Source organism: Carcharhinus amblyrhynchos, chromosome 9 (assembly GCF_965287045.1).
Source record: "Carcharhinus amblyrhynchos chromosome 9, sCarAmb.v2.hapA, whole genome shotgun sequence".
Lineage (NCBI taxonomy): Eukaryota > Metazoa > Chordata > Chondrichthyes > Carcharhiniformes > Carcharhinidae > Carcharhinus > Carcharhinus amblyrhynchos.
Window position 1 is genome coordinate 112,149,892 of NC_137332.1, and position 11,061 is coordinate 112,160,952.

Below are 11,061 nucleotides of genomic sequence, written 5' to 3' on the forward strand. Positions count from 1 at the left end.
TTGTGTGCAGTTCTGGTCACCTCACTATAAGAAGGATGTGGAAGCATTAGAGAGAGTGCAGAGGAGATATACCGGGATGCTGCCTGTTTTGGAGGGTAAAACTTATGAGGAAAGGTTGAGGGAGCTAGGACTTTTCTCTTCAGAGTGGAGGAGGATGAGAGGCGACTTACTCAAGATGATGAGGGAAATAGATACTGTGGACGTTCAGAGACTATTTCCTCAGGTGGATGTAGCTGTTATTAGGGGGCATGACTATCAGGTTCATGGTGGGAGATATAGGAGGGATGTCCGAGGTTTCTCTGTCATATTTCTCTTTCTGTGGTTCCTCTGGGTAAGTGTCTCAAGCCATCAGCACTGTGTGTCAAAGCAGTGAAGGGATCTGTCTCGTCTCGTCTGTCATTCTAGGAAATAGGTTTTAACATCGTTTATCAGGAAGACGTAAAGATATTAGAGAGCAAATGTTAAACGGCAGATATTCTGTTTGGTGGAATTCGACTCATTAATCAAGAGGAGGGGGCTGTAGAAACTGCGAGTCTGTGCTGGATAAAGGAGGGAGTGTGGTGATCTTACTGAAATATTCATGGTTCAGAATGAAAGGGAGATTGCAAACATCCAGAGTCTAGATCGACGTAGGTGTAGCTTTAAATCTAGAATAGGGAGGGTGACAAGGCAGTTTGGATTGAGTGAGGTTGAGTTTTTGAGTGACTCCAGTGAAGTAGTGAACCAGTGAACCCACCGCTCAGTCTGTGAATTTGATCAGAGACCCAATCCATTTTCAGAGCTGATTTTAAGAACAATATCATAGTCCAGTTTCCCACTGGTCTGCAGTGTGGGATAATGTTCCGTGGCTCCTGAGGAGGGAACAGGAGACAAGAAGTCCTCCTCCTAATTCTGGTGACTCGGGGCCGTGGGATGCATGAATATTCAGTGGGGATGAGAGAGAGCAAGGAGAGTCGAGCAGCAGTGAGAAAGACATGTCACCTGCTGGTCACAGAGAAATCATTAAAAACTGCCTTCATTCCCACAGTGTGACGCAAATTCCTTCAGAACCAATGAATGTGTTTGCGGAACAATCACTGCTGTAATGCAGGAAATGTAAAAAACAATTTCCAAATAGCAAGCTCCCAGAAACAGCATAATGATGAAGTTTGATGATGTTGTTTCAGTGTAAATATTGGGCAAGAAACAGAGGGAACAAACTGCTTACCGAATTTCTGATGGGAATTTCCAGTGGTCAATTAAGATCAGTGATTAGAATATTCTGTTCCTCTGAGTGGGGCATCGCAATCCAATGGAAGATCAAGTTTGCATTGAGTCTTCAGGTATGAGATTTTTGCCTATGTGAGTACACTGGCTATCTACTTTGAAGCTGCTACACAATTGCAAGGGCTGGATCTCTGCCTTTCTATACATTCTGTTCAGTCATCGGATTTGCGATTCATCTTCCCACAGTTATATGATTTTTCCTTAAATTTAATGTTCGCTTTAACTTCTTTCGTTAACCACAGATGGTGGATCATCCTTTAGGGATTTTCTTGCCTTGAATCTACCTCTGGATTTGTCACAACTACTCAAGGTTGATCCCTCTCTCTCTATGTTTAGTTTGAAGCCCTCTTTACTTCCCTTGTTAAGTGAATTGCAAGAACACTCATCTCAGCATAGTTTAGGTGTAGATCATTCAAACAATACAACCTTAGCATCCCCAAAACTGGTACAATGCCCATGATCGAGAGGCATTCCTCCCACACCAGACTTTGAACATTCATCTCTGCAATCTGCAATTCCCTCTGCCAATTTGCAGCTCAGGTAATCATCCAGAGATTATTACCTTTGAGGTCCTCCTTCTTAGTTAGGTACTTAGCCTCTCATGCTGATTATGTCATTACAGATTTCTGAAATATCCCTGTTAGCATGAACCCATTTGTCCACTTCTGTCCCCAACAGAAGCAGCCTGGAGGGACTGAATGGCCTACTCCTGTTCCTAATATTTGTGTTCCTGTAATTTAAATATTATTTGGCATCTTACAGGCTCACATTGTGTACAACCTGTGCGGTGACATCTACATGCTGCTTCATGGAAATATCGCTTCCCACCCGATCTCCCTGCAGCTTTCTCTCCTCCTTCTTTGTTCCCTCACTCCTCAACCTTGACCTTTCCCCCCTACTCTCTTTCTCACTGTCTGTCTTCCCTCTCTTAAATTCTAACTCCCCACCACCCCTCGATCCACTCGCTTTCTCTCACTTCCTTCTACTCACCTCTCTCCCTCTTCTCCACCCATCCTTCCCCACACCTATGCTGCCTTATTTTTCCCCCTGGCTCTCAACTCTCAGTATGCCCTTCTCTTGCCCGATTTAGCTTCCTCTCTCTTTCTTACCTCAATCTCTCTCTCCCATTCTCCACAATCACTCCCTCACCCTAACTTGCAAGAATCTGTTCTTCCCATTCTCTATCCCGAGTCTCCACACACTCGCTCTTAGTTCCTCCCTGCTCTCTTTCTACCTTTGCATACTATCCTTTCCCCTTTCCTCATCATACAACTATACCTCTTCCCTTCACCATCCCATCTCTCTCGCTATTGTTTCCCTCTCCACCACATTTTTCCCTGTCCTATTTCTTTCCGGTCCTCTTTTACACATTTTCTCCTCTCTCGCACTCTCTCTCTCATACACCATCATGTTGTTCCTCCCAAGGTCCTGTTCGCACCACTTGCCCTTCTTTCTTACAGTCCTCCGCTTTTGTGTTCACCCTCCTACTCTCTCACGCACACTCTTCCACTCTCCCTGCCATGCCAAACCCTGTACCTCCCATCTTATTATGTCACAACATCCGACACTATCTGCCACTCAGTTGCTCTCTATATACTGCCCTGTGGTTCTCACCCACTACCCCAATCTCATCTCATTGTTTCTCTTGCTTCCACAAACAAGCATTCCCAATCGCATCTGACCTCCCCCTCATCCTGCTCTCCATTTCCCTCTTTACACTCTAGCTCCCTTCACTCCCTTTCACTGCTGAGCTGTTTTCTCTTATCTCAACTGCACCATTCTACCTCCTTCTCTTTCCCCCTCCCTATAACCCTGTCAACCCCCTCTCGACACTTCCTTGCCTCTCCCTTCTGTTCTCTCCACGTTTCTCTCCCTTCCACCGCTCACCATTCCTGGCCTCATGCTCCCCTCCCTCTCATTTCCTCTCTTCTCCCCCTCAAAACCTCTCTTCCTCATTTCTCACACTTCCTCCTCTCCCCACACCCTTTTTCTAAATCACTGAGTGTGTTATTTTAACTTTCCCCCAGCTCCAGCCTTTCTCACTCTGGATCCGAAGACAGCGAAGCCCTGGCTCATCCTGACTGAGGACTGGACCAGTGTGAGACTCGGAGACAAGCTGGAAAGATTTGAACCCTCGAAGATATCCTGGAATCAGAGAGATTCACATTACGGAGACATTAGTGGGAGGTGGAGGTGGGGGTGAAGACAGTGGATTGTGGGAGTAGCCCGAGAGACTGTGAACAGGAAAGGAGGAATCGACATGAGCCCTGAGTCCGGATTCTGGGCTGTGGGACTGGAGTATGGAAGGGGTTATTTTGTCCTCACCTCCCCCTCACCAGCGCCCCTCCTCCACCACCACCACCGCCCTCCACCTCCCCCACCTCCCCCCGCACCCGCCCCCCCCCCCCCCCCCCCAAACCCTCCACCACAACTTCGAATGTGAATTCCTGGAAGATCGGAGTTTTCCTGGACTGTGAGGGTGGACAGGTATCATTTTGCAATGCGGACAACGTGTCCCATCTCCACACTTTCACCCAGACTTTCAGTGAGAGATGGAACAGTCTGAGGTGGAATATCGACGGGAAAAACTCGGAGCCACTGACAATCTGCGGGATTAAAGGTCGCTAACAGATCCATCCCATAATTTCACGCCGTCTCCCTGCCTCCTGCCAGCTGCAAACTGATGGAACCGGTTCGTATTGTGGTTATTATATAGAATTATAATTTACACTGGGGGCTCCATGATTACATTTCTAAAATGATTCTTCAAACAAAACAATCTGTGAACCGCTGGAATAGAAACAGTTTTTCTCAAAGATTCCACAGCTCATCATTAAATCCAAGAAGCAGAAACTCAACATGTTGTTTGCGTCTGTCACTGAGTGAGGGAGGCGGGATTCCGGTGAATGGAATCCGGTGAACGGAGAAGCCGAATGGCCGGAGCTCCTGTCACTCTGAGTGAGGGAGGCGGGTTCCCGGGGACTCGACAAGCCGATGGGTCAGTGTGGCTATCATTTACATTGAGGGGGCGGTTCGGGGAGGGACTGTCGATTGGTCGCTATAACTGTCAATCAGAGAAGAAGCGGGTGTTCTTGGCATCGGAATGGGCCCGGTTAGTGAGACTGAGGGAAGCGGGGTTCATGAAGCTTAGAAGGCGATTAGTTCGAGCTCCTATCATTCTGAGCCTGAACACCGATTTTTGGGGAATCTGAAGGGCGATTGGTCAAACTGCCTGTCAGTCATCGTGAGAGAGGCGGGATTTCAAGTGTTCCGTAAGACGAATGGTTGTTGTGTCTTTCATTCCGATTACGGGGCGGGTTTCCGAGCAGTGGGGAAGCCGATTGGTCAGAGTGACTTCAGGGAGCCGATCCGCGACATGAGGAGGTCAATTGGTCAGCGCTGCTGTCACTCAGATTGAGAAAGGCGGGATTCCAGTTATCCCGGAAGCCGAATCGCCCTACCCGCTGTCATTCAGAGTCACGGGGTCGGGACCTCTGCCAATTAGAGAGGTGGAGTGACCGGAGTGCCTGTCACTCATCTGCAGGGAGAGGTGTTTGCGGAAATTGGAGGTGATTGGCTGCATCTCTTGTCCCTCTGTGAGGGAAATAGCTGTCTCCTGGTGTTCTGAACTGTAATTGGTGAAGGTCGCTGTCAGTCAGAGCTTGTGGGGCGGGTTTCTACTGATCCCCGAAGCGGATTGGTTGACTGTCCTGTCACTCAGATGGGATTCGGGGGCGGAACTCGGCATATCGGCAGTGAGTTTTTGATTTGATTTGGTTCATTATTGTCACATGTATTAGCATCCAATAAAAAGTATTCTTTCTTGCGCACGAAACACAAAACGCATACCGTTCACAGAAAAGGAGCGGAGAGAGTGCAGAATGTCGTGTTACATCAGATCTAGGGTGTGGAGAAAGCTCAACTTAATGCAAGGTAAGTCCCATTCAAATGTTTGATGGCATCAGGGAAGAGCTGTTCTTGAGTCGGTTGGTTGTGATCTCAGATTGTTGTATCTTTTTTCCCGACAGATAAAGGTGGAAGAGCTGTTTTTGAAGTTACCGGTCGATACGTGGAGTGAACGGAGCAAGCCCCGATTCCATCTCCCTGCTCCAAAAATCAATTTAATATATGGTTCCCAGATGCGGGACGTATCAGATATTAAACTGATAAGAACAAATACTACACTTGATCTGAGCCAAAAGGCCGAGAAGCGATGCCAAAGAAAGTGTTTTACTCGCAGATGATGCCTCTATTAAGCATGGAAAGAGCAGCAGAAGGACGGGGTGGGGTGGGTCCACTTGAGAGGGGTCACAGAGTTTCTTTCATGCCGTCCGAATGTTACTGCTGAAAAGCAGCCTGACCAGGATTCGAACCTGAATCTCCTGCTCTGGGAGCAAGTGTGCTCGTCCGCTTGGGGTCTTCAATTATGCTGGCTGCTTTTCTGAGGCAGGGGGAAGAGTCAATGGATAGGAGGGAGATTTGCATGATGGATTGGGCTCTGTTCACAACCCTTTGTAATTACTTACAGTTTTGGTCAGAGCAGGAACCATACCAAGCTGTGATATATCGGAAAGGGTGCTTTCTAAGGTGCAGCTGTCAAAATTACTGAGAGCTGCTGCGGACATGCCAAATTTCCTTTGCCTCCTGAGAAAGTAGAGGCGTTGACGGGTGGGGGTGAGGGGGTGGACAAAAGTCATTCAAAGGCCCGTTGACCTTGGCTGTGATTTTCTGGTTTTGGAGCTGGAAAATCCCGCCGTGTGTGTGAACTCAAATCTTTCATTCTTAGAAAGCGCAGCGCTGCCACCTGCTGACAGAATCTTAGTTCTGCAGGAAAGAATTCCCCATTAAAAACGGCCCAAGAAGTGGGGACAGTTTTCGAAGATTCACAGGCAGGATGAGCCAAATGGTCTCTTTCCATTGCGAGATCACATTATGATTTTTATATGATCTGACATTTAGATCGGATCAAATCCACATTTTCAAAGTTGACTTGAACTGAAGATTGTCATGTGAGATGAGAGTAAATACCCTCGGCCTCTGTTCCCCAGAGTTTCAGTGAGAAGGGGGTTGACACAGGGTAGGTGCTGGAAGGATGGTTCCCCTGACTGGGGTCTCCAGAACCAGGGACTTTAGCAGCTTGATGGTGATGTTCCTGGAGTAATAATCCAGACTGTAACCAGTGGAAAGTTTCCCCCCCATTGCCATTGAGTTGTGTTTCCCTGGGGCTCCTTGATGCCACACTGGTGAAATGCTGCCATGATGTTCAGGGCAGTCACTCTCACTCCACCTCTGGAATTCAGCTCTTTGCTCTGGCTGGGGGAGATGTTCAGTTCGGCTTCTTCCAGACGCACTGGGCTCCGCATCTCACGGCATCCTCTTTGCAAACTATCAAGAGGCCATGGAATGGAGTGAAACTAGACATCCCATGAGAAAGTATTGGCCCCAAATGAAAGGAGGGGTTGAATGAGCGCCCATGATGCGGCTCCGGGCGGCTGAGGGGGGAAAGCGGGCGCGTGGGAGGAAAAGCTCCGCCCAGAGCGCGAGGAGCGGCCACGCGCTGACCTCCAGCCCAACGTCAGAGCGCGGGAAGAAGAGCGGCTCTGATTGGAGGATCAGGTAGCGTCAGCGGGGGCAGGGGGAGGGGCTGGATGCAGCACAGCATCACGTGGTGGGAAGCGCGAGTGGGGGAGGGGAGCCCGGGAAAGGACCCGGAGCCCCGGGTTTAGAAAGAGACAATGTCCCAAATTCAGCTGATTCAGCTTTCTCACCACATTCTGTGATCCTGAGTGTCACTGATTCACCAGCTCCATTCACACGTCACACACACTGATTGACACCCACACTGCAACGTTACATTGCGCTCTTCATCTGGTTATTCCTCTGTTCAGATCATTCCTGCTCAAAACACACAAGAAAAATCATCAGATTATCCCCAATCTGACGTGTAAGGCATGGTTACAGTGGATTAACCAGGGTTCAATTAAATACAGTCCTGATGCTGCCCACAAAATAATTATTAAAAGTAATTGTCAAAAGTTGATTAGAGCCACCGAAAGAAATCTATTTACCAGATAGCGAAAAACGGCGTCAATCTTAATATTTAAAGAGTACCTTAAAGGAGGGGAGAGAGGTCGGGAGGTATTAGTGGAACCGCGGCCTTAGGGCCGGGACAGCTGAAGACACAGCCACCAATGTTGGAGCAAAGGGAATCAGGGTTTAACAAGAGGCAGAATTGGAGCAGCTCAGAGATCTTAATAAGTTATCGGGCTGGAGGAGTTTACAAAGGTAGGGAGCAGTGAGGCCAAGGGAGGTGATTTCAACGCAAAGATTTGTTGCGGGAACTGGATACATAATCAGACACACTTCACACCTCACGCACCCAAACCCGTGTCCCCATCACAAATACAGACAACATTCAGAAAACACTGAAACAGACAGGGAGATGATCCATTAATTTCACTGTCTTTCAAGGTGAAAACTGTGTTATTGACCGACAGAAAATTATCCAACAACAGAGTCACAGACAAGGCCGGAAGGAATAAGGGAATGGGGTAAGGATTGGGGGAGGACGCCAGAGTTAGAATGATCCCCATATCTCGTAACATAACAGAACCGCCACCGGAATAGAGGAAAGTCAGGAAACCGACTAACTTGTTCCGTTCTCTTCACAAGTATTAGACCAATGCCGGAACTCTTATTTCTCAGTAAGAAGTCTCACAACACCAGGTTAATGTCCAACAGCTGAAGGAGCAGCGCTCCGAAAGCTCGTGATTCCAAATAAACCTGTTGGAGTTTAACCCGGTGTTCTGAGACTTCTTCCTGAGTCCACCCCAGCCCAACGCCGGCATCTAAATATCTTAATAAAAGCCGCCCACTCACTAAGGCCCTTTATAAGATCACAGAATAGAATTACAGAATCCCTGCAGTGCAGAAGGAGGCTACTCGGCCCATCGAGCATTCACCAGCAACAATTCCACGCAGGCCCTATCCAAGTATTTACCCTGTCAATCACACACTAAGGGGCCATTTAGCATGGCCAATCAACCTAACCCGCATACGTCTGGACTGTGGGAGGAAACTGGAGCATTCCCACGCAGACACGAGGAGAACGTGCAAACTCCACACAGGCAGTTACCCGAGGCTGGAATTGAACCCGGATCCCTGGCGCTGTGAGGCAGCAATGCTAACCACTGTGCCACCGCGCTTCTGTCAATTTACAGTGAGAATTCTTTGCTCTGAAATTCCAATTCCTTTGTAATAGACCGAAAGTCAGGAGTTAACAGTGACCCGAGTCAACGATTTAAAATATAAAGAAATATTTTAGGTGGGAAACACGAGGCTTGTGATTGATTTTTTTAGTGCAGTGTCTCTGGGACGCTCTGTTGAGTCCAAGGAAGTTTGCAGAGTGAGTTGACCCTCACATCATTTTGCCCGGCAGAGGGAATCCCATTGCGATATTGGCTGGAGTACCAGACAACCCGCGAACACAGGCGGGAGTAACTCTGGCTCTCTTGGGCGGGTTTCCCCGGAGAATGAATTCTGGCGAGCTGTCTCTGTGGAGTTTTCTCCTGTTTTTAGCGACCACAGCGACAGTCGCTCCTCCCCGTTGGCTCCCGCTGGTAAACTCAGTATTCCGCTACTGAGGGACTCAACGACTCGGGAAAAGTACGAGACGGCCGCGATCTGCGTGGATCATAGACTGAGTCTCAAGATGGTATCAAGGAATGGGAATCCCGTTGTTGATGGTTCAGAGCGGCTGGGATCCGGCCCGGATAAACAACCTCCCCGCAGTGGCGTCTGTAACAGCGCAATGTGCAAAATGTCAATGTCACCGCCACACATGTTCCAGCTCTCCGGAGCGAGTAACAAGATCTTCCGTAACTCCAACCCAACAGGAGATCTTGAGACCCCCGCCATTGCTACCAGCCCTGTTGGCAGCTGAGTTCGGGTCCCAGAGCAGGAGAGGCAGCCAACCCAGTGGCGGACGACACTGTTATCGAAGAGTGGGCGGCCCATCCACCGGAAAATGCGAACTTTGTAACAACACAAATCTCCTTTTAGAAGAAATATCGCGTTTCCAAGAAGGGAAGGGAAACTCCGGCCAATGGAGGGGCAATTGACACAAATGGAGAAACATCCGAGACGACCACCTTCATGGAAGGGGTCACTTTCGAGCCGACTGAAAACAGAGCATCAGTCAGAGAGGTGATCACCCATTACCCCCATTGATGGGGTTGTTCTGCAGCTCCTGTAACACCCTCCTCCGCACGATCGGCTTCTCCAACATCCACAAGACCAAAGTGCCCCAGGTTATAAACATCAGAACCAGGGGTTGGCTCTGCGGTAAAATAGGAGACTATCAATCCATTGCCTGGCACTGCCCTCAGTGTAGCGGAGAAAGGTAACCTGTAACAGTCGGGGAATACCATTGCAGCGAGTGCGAGCTCAGCTTCACCACCAGGTCTGGGCTGAGCCAGCACGACAGGCAGATACATGTCGCTTTGCGCACCCAGAAGCGCCTGGAAGCTCTTCAGGTCAATTCTAAGCCGGGGATCTGTGCCTGTAAGTGCACCCCGGAGCAAGTTACACTCCTGAGGGAACTCGAGCCGAGATTTGCAGGATGCCGGTACACCAATAGGGGAATCGCAAGCATCCTTCAAACTGAAACACCCAAATAAACCTCAGACAGATAAATAAATACAGCATTCCAAATGAAACCATCTCGTCTCATTAACAACTTGCTTTTTTGAAGTAAGCTCCATCACACAAGTTCATCCCTAACAAGGGGGAGATATCAAACGGTATCAAATCATATCAGTGATGCGAGGCAGCAAACAAAACCATCGCCCACATTTCGGTTGCTGCCCGTTTGTAAAGAACGCAAAAATTAAACACCACAGCAAGGGATTCCAACAACTCCACCGAGATGTCAGTAAGTACTGCTCAACATCTTACAAGGAGCCAAGACTAGTGGCCAAGGACGGCTCCTTATGGAAACCTGACACAATACTCACGGTAGATCAGAGAGTTACAGTGGTGGGTGTCACAGTGCGGTACGAAGACGAATACAAGGCACTAAGTTGTGCGGGACTTAAAACGGCACAAATACATCTATCCGGGATCGGAGGTGAAGGAATTGCTGGGAGGTTCTGAGCCTGAGTACTTGGGCTTTGTGCTGAGCGCCAGAGGGAAATGCCTGGAAATGAACAATACCTTACTCACATTCCTATTTTACAGAGTAAACAATTTCTCAGCAAGGACAGTGTCAGGGAAAAGGACGGCGAGTAACAACGGGGAAAGCTCTATGAAATGGTGGAAGACAGGAGAGGTTAAATGTCTGAAGGTGGGACGGTACAAACTTTAAGAGAATGGGGAATGGGACTGGTGAAGAAGCAAAAGGTGGTTCCAGAGCAGTGTTAATGGTTACAGCAGAATGGTAACGGTGGTTAGAGTCTGAAGTTCCTGAATTCAATGCTGAGGCTGAAAGGCTGGAAAGGACAGAATGGGAATATTCCTAATTCCTGTCAGGAACAACTAACACTGCATTACCAGAGCTGTGTATAAGCGGCTGTTGGAAAGAGAGACGTGTCGATGTCCTTTTGGAAACAGTTCATCAGTTAACAGTGATCTCAGTGAATGAGGAATAATAATTATATCAGAACGAACCTTAGATGGAACATATCGAGATCATAGTTGATCTTATTGTGTTCAGTGACTCTGTGATCCTCTGGGGTGTCTGAATGAAATCCGTGGAAAGTTCAGTGTCCAACATTTCATCCGGCAGAATGAATCCCA

The 11,061-nt window shown here is 48.4% G+C and overlaps 1 pseudogene; it reads right to left on the reverse strand.

Moving 5' to 3' along the window:
* Window positions 1–5,314: 5,314 nt before the first annotated feature.
* LOC145348783 (U2 spliceosomal RNA) lies at window positions 5,315–5,481 on the reverse strand (annotated as a pseudogene).
* Between the last annotated feature and the right edge of the window lie 5,580 nt (window positions 5,482–11,061).